Source organism: Pygocentrus nattereri, chromosome 11 (assembly GCF_015220715.1).
Source record: "Pygocentrus nattereri isolate fPygNat1 chromosome 11, fPygNat1.pri, whole genome shotgun sequence".
Classification (NCBI taxonomy): Eukaryota; Metazoa; Chordata; class Actinopteri; order Characiformes; family Serrasalmidae; genus Pygocentrus; species Pygocentrus nattereri.
In genome coordinates, this window is record NC_051221.1 from 14,013,118 (window position 1) to 14,019,617 (window position 6,500).

The 6,500-nt window shown below is 40.7% G+C and overlaps 1 protein-coding gene across 1 annotated transcript in view; it reads right to left on the bottom strand.

Moving 5' to 3' along the window:
* LOC108435620 (zinc fingers and homeoboxes protein 2) overlaps positions 1-6,500 on the bottom strand; it is a 46,937-nt gene that overhangs the window by 39,021 nt on the left and 1,416 nt on the right. The window lies entirely within an intron of this gene.

Here is a 6,500-nt window from a genome sequence, read left to right on the forward strand (position 1 = left end):
AAATATAGAGGGCAGGGACACTAAGACCAGGCTTGTGTACCCTTTCCACAGATGAATGAGAGCATCCACTCTGGAAGACGTCATGATTGGGACGCAGAAAATAAATAAATAAATAAATAACTGACAGGGCTGAAAGATTCATCTCTTTTATATCGAAATCACAACTTAAAAGTGTGTAATTCTCAAACTGCAGGAGTTGGAATTTTTATTATAGCCTAGTTCCAGCTTAGGGTTTGAGCGGTGAAATTTCACCTAATGAAGTGGAGCTTGTTAACTTTCAGTAGATGAGTTAAACCAACCAGAAGCAAGCAATAACCCATGTGCTGTGTGCATGACAGCACAACCACAACTGGCAATGTGGCACACAGTGGTCAGCATTCAAGCCTGGGGCCAGAAAAAATAGGTTATTCTGGTTCTGGCATGAGCCTCAATATATACATACATATATATATATATATATATATATATATATATGATAAGCACAATTTAAAATCACAGTCACAGTATTGATCACAGTCACAATTTTGACAGTATTCAATATCATGACATTCCATTTTCATTATTTTAACACTGCAATTCTTTAAAAAAAAATCAACACCAACATTAACACCTTCATTTATTTATTTATAAAGCAATATTCTGTATTTTTGCCTGCATTTGAAGATAAGAGACTGAATGAAGCTGTAAGAATGTGAATATCTTTGGTGTTCAATCCAAAAAACATTTAATGTTTATGCAGTAATGAGTGTTTTTCAGCTTTTTGCCACAGTACTGTTCAGTATTGAGCACTGTTATAAGTATCAATATAAAGATTCTGGTATTATGACAATTCTGGCACTGGTACTCACAACTAACAATACAGTGTAGTTTTACCGTGTAGTACCAAGTTTTTCCCTTTTCAAATCAACATTTCGATAACTTAAACACACCCAGCACTGAATTAGCTCCATCAAAACATCTTACAACACCTTGATAAACAGGTCCATGAGCCAACAGGGATTTCCCTCTTTAGATGACATCATTCATCACCCTGAGGAGACTCCTGATGTCATCAGACGGTGTGTTATAAAAACTTGTTTTCCGTTTAACTCTAAATCCTCTCACTCTGCTGAGCTTTGCTGTTTAAAAGCGGGGAAAATGACTTTACTCAAGTGATAAACTAATGAGGGTAAATTCTAGGTTTCAAACAAGTTTCCAGCTGCTTAGATTTACAACCCGTTTTATGGACCTGCATGGAGTCACACAGTGCTTCACTAAGTGTGTGCACCATCCTCACATTACAGCAGAGCCTTTACTCTAAGACACTTCAGCGGAGAGAACACACCCTGAGGTGGAAACCTAACAGCCCACTACAGTTCAGCTGTTGCGGACTGTAAAAGTGGCCTTTATCTAGCCTGACCTCATGGCCCTGTCTGTGGCCAATGGCAGCGGGACAAGTGGTGTTATCTTCTGCAGCAGTAACAGCCAGCATAAAGTTGCAGAGGCTAGCCCGACAGCCCAGAGAGCCCTTCAGATTTCTATGGTCCTCAACTACATTTAATCTGAAATGGCTATGGAGTGATTCAGCGAGTGATTAAGGGAGCGATTAAGTGGACCACACTTGGTGAGCTCTTTACGGTGGATCATTCTTAAGCTCATACGAGTCTGATGAAGACAAGGTGCTTTTAGAAGGTTTTAAAAGGCAGTTTGATCAGTGTGAAGTCTCTAATTTTCAAAAGATGGATGCTGGCAATGAAGTATGGCAGATGAAAGTTTAGAAAGACGTTTGGTGTCTTCTGCCTTCAGCTCCTGACAAACCGACACTCTCACTGTGCAAATGCATCAAAACCCAATGCCAACTCCAAACTCCACAATTCTCTTTCTGCTTTTGCTTCTTTAAGTTGAACAACAAGGCAAGCAGCAATTTGCTATCAGCAGTATCGTCCACAACCAAACGCTTTAACGAGGATGACTGAAAGGAAGGAAACTAGCAAAGAAAACTCTCACTCATTTTGATATTCAAATATCCATAGGAGTTGAGGACTGTATGTTTGTCTAATCGAAGTGAAAAAGTAAACCTATCATATTACACAAACACGGTAAACCACTGCACTGGACTGAAGAAAAGCATTAGCGTGAATGGTCACCACGCTGGACTAACAGAGGCCGTCTCGAACAAGCTAATGAACCAACTCTAACACTAAAACGAAATGCCGATGGCTCGTTTTCTCCTCAATGGAAGACGTTCCATCATGTTAGTCAGTCGAGGTAACATTGAGAACAAGGACATGTCTTTTCAGTATTCTAGCTCTAGGTAAAAGCAGCTAGAGCAGTAAGCCTCATTACAGTACTCTCAATCACGTCCTTGGCAACTAGCTCATGGTAAGGCACTTGTGGTTTGGGTATAACATAATATACTCTTACAAACAAGCTCAAATTTACAGCCCTGTTTTAGCTGAACCGGTGGCCTGTTTATTTTCTGACATTCAAACTTTAATGCCAACATCAAATACCACAATTTTCTGCCTTTTAAGCTGACCAACAAGGTCAGGGGCAATGTTCTCAGTTGCCTCCATAACCAAGCACATGAGAGGTACTGACTGAAAGATACTGGATAAATCAGGTGACAAATAACCAAATACTGATTGCCGTAAATGAACTGTTGCCATCTAGAACCCCAAAGTGGTGGAACTGAAAATCTTTTCAACATTATTAGATGATTCTGAAGGTTTAGAAACCGTTGTGTAAAATCCATAATTTTGCAACCATCGTTTCAGTGGAGACACTCGATTTAAGTGACGCCATTCTTTAAAACTCTTGTCTACAAAGTTCAACAACTACACTGTCTTGGTTCATCAGATGATGGCTTTAGAACCAGGATGGTTTTTCTATGAGGCATGGGTTCTGACTAGCACTGGATTGGAGGCTTGTCCATCAGGAATGCTATTTTTCTCTCCTTCTTTTGGGCAGGATCAAAGATCAGTGTGTCCCTCTGACAGGGAATCTTGGACTGGGGCAAGTCAGTAACAGGTGTCTTCGCCACACTGTCGCTTGTTCAGCAATAGCATAAGAGGATTAACCTATGTTCCCATTGTTCCCACGCATTATGGCTTCGGAATTTGCAGTTTGCTCCAATCTGGGCTTCTCGTCCACCGTCTCCGGTCCTGCAGGCCCAAATACTCCCAGGATCTAAAGCAGAGCTGCCACTAAAAACCTTTATTGGATAAAGCTGAAATATCAAGCCTTTAAAAAGACTCAATTCAAATATAATCTAATAAAATATCTTATAAACAGCTGTGCCCTTCAGGCCCTGTTTCTTACAGTACGAAAGATCAGTAGGAGAATTTAAAATATGCAATATTATGTCTGCACCACAATATGATTCCATTTTATTTAGAGAGTAATAGGAAAAAAAGGCCAAACACTTTGACCATAAAACAAAGCTGCTGGTTCTCTTCACTCTTCTGTGCTAAACAATAGAATAATGCTGAGCTATGTCAAAGTTTCAAGCAGTTTATGATCTCTGTCGATATTGAATATTAAGAAGAAGTACAACACCCAAGAACTTCTCCACTACAGGTTTGATATCACTTGAAAACGTGACGTCCTCCTCGCTTTACAGAAAATAACAACAACAACAACAGAAACAAAACGAGAAAGTTCCCGCTAGCACTCAAACACCATCTGTAGCCAAAGTTTTTGAAGTGGCAAGGAATTCTGAATGACTTATGATGCCAAAGTACAAGGTATTCACTGCCTTCAGTTTTGGTTTCAGCCCAGAATTTCATCATCAATTTCCATCATGCAAACTGCCGACTGAGCACTGTCGATTCATCTGGACTTTTTTTTTTTTTTTTTAAATCAATGATTCCTTGTTTTAAACTGAGTAATCAAGTTTACATGACTTATCGTGACGGCTCTGGATCAAACCTCAGCTAAAGGTTTCACTGTAGGCATATTTGAAGTAAACCCATGAGATGTGGAGCCCCTGTGAGCAGGGTGGGGCGGCTTGCCTCTGCTTTGCCTTGACCGGAGTGAGAGATTTTTGGAGGAGGCGTTCTGGCTCTACGTTCTCTCTGGTTGGCAGGCTGCGACTCCAAACTACGATTCTGGCAACACACTGTACAGCAAATATCTCACACCCGGGGGAGGGAGGGAAGGAAGGAGAGAAGGAGAGAGAGATAAAGAGAGAGAGAGAGAGAGAGAGAGAGAGAGAGAGAGAGAGAGATATAAGTAGAAGAAGACGAAGACGGAGAAACAAATAAACAAACAGACGTATAATTCATTATGTGTTTGTAGGAAGCCAGCGCCTCAAAACTCAAAGTAGTGTAAGGCCCAGCTTTTAAGGCATCTCAGAGAGAACGGAGGAGAAGAAAACAGTGTGACATACAAATGAAGATTCATAAAGAGCTCTCTGGCTTCTGGAAAAATGAAGTGGTTTTCTTTTTTTAAATATTTTTTTTTATATCCTTTACATTATGTGGAGGATCTTTAAATTTGACACCTTTCACACTCCCACACCTCATTTACCATGAAATGGATCTTTAAAGAAGAATCCATTGAAAGGATCCTCAAAGAACCCTCCAAAGAACCTATCTGGCACCCACTTCCAGAGCGTGGCTGTGTTGCCATGCTATTTACACTTCAGTTTAAGATGTAGGTCACAGAACAGGGCATGTAAACACTTTCCTTCCGTCATGGATTCTGTACAAAATGCACAATCTGAACTCCTTTCTTTACCCAGACCAACCCCTATTCATAACACTTCAATACAGACGAGGTTCCAGATCAGAACTCCTCCTGTCCTTGTCAGTATAGTTATCTGAAAGGTCCCAGGTCAGCATTCTGACATGCCCAGATGACACCTTACACCATATTATCACATCATATAAAACAATCCTTTCGTTTGGAAGTTTTTTTCTGCCATACTTGGTCTACGACAAAAGGATTCTGCACCTTCTTTATCAAGACTTTTTGAACATTTCCTCTTCAGAGCCCCTTCTCTAATTGCGTGAGGACCACTCAATGCCACATACAGGCCAGAATCTCATAATTATAAGCATGGAAAACATGGCCCATGCTCCACCAGGCATGCTCTGTAATGGTTTAGACTCTTGGAGAAGTAAAGTTTATGTGCTACACATGACTTGCACTTTCTGGCAACTCGGCCTCACTTGCACAATCATCCTGAAACGCTCTGCAGTATGTAAACAACGGAATTATGCAAGCTGGCAATTCAAACGAGATACAGATGAATGCTCTTTTTCATGCTGGAACAGAAATCTGACCCGCCCCCCCCCCTTCAAAAAAAATGAAAGACCCAAAAAAAAAAAACTTGCTTCAACACAAACACAAAGGAAAGCTCCCTCAACGCTTCTCAAAACAAAACAAAATCAATATCAAACGGGCCTGATATTACAGTCCGAGTAAAGGCCAAAAGATGCAGCACACGTTTCTCTCACTTCACAAAGACTCACAATAAAATTCCTTCGTTAGGGAGGCAGACTCATATTTCTTAGTAAGATTTCCTGAAGGCAGATGAGTCTCTGGGTAAAGCCCATTTAGACGAGAACGTATGAAGTTTATAGGCTCTTTCTGAGCATAGGTAAAACCTAGACTCCGACTGCAGCATGGTTCACCTTCAATACAGACAGATATCCTCAAATTAAAGCCAATACTCTCAATTCAAACTCGTAGAGACTGGATTTTGAAATAAAATAAGAACTGTGTCACTGTCCACTTTCTCTACCCATTGCACTGGACAACGGAACCACAGAGAATGGCTTCATTTGATTTCTCTCATATTTACCTGCTGCCAATCGGTTAAAATATGACAAAAAAAATGCTTGTGTCCTCCCAGCAGCCAACAACACCATTCAGAAATTCTTGGCATACAGCGACTGGTTTCCATCTCTCCATACTAATCGTTTACTAAAAGGCTACATTATGGCATGTGCACAATTTTATATTACTGTGCATTGTGTACAGGAGTGAACGATGGGAAAGACCATCATTTTTCTGAAACATGAATCGTTTGCTACTGAAGGAAAGGAAATAACCACTTACCTTAAGACATTTTGGTTAAGTGGCAAATTGAAGGACACTTGAGAGCAGCAGATGAAAACCCAAGCAACAGAACTCCGCAACTGGTTTATGAAATCCAACCTTCCTGCTCACAACTACAAACCATTGCTGACTTAATGGCCTACCTTTTGGACACTGGGCATGTGTGGCATCACAATGGTTTGATGGCCAGTGAAACAGGTCAGAGTGTCAAGTGCAGTGCACTGCAAGACTGTGGAAGATTACTGTGAGGATTATATTCTCATATCATAATGAAATGAAGCAAATATAAAGGCAACAGGAGGGAGAGAGGAGGGCGACCGACCGACTGATGGATGGATGGATGGATGGATGGATGGATGAATGGATGGATGGAGTGGCATAAACCACTCTAACCACTTTCTCTTATAGGGGAATGCCATCCATTTTGAACAATTATTTGTAATAATTCAGTCCCT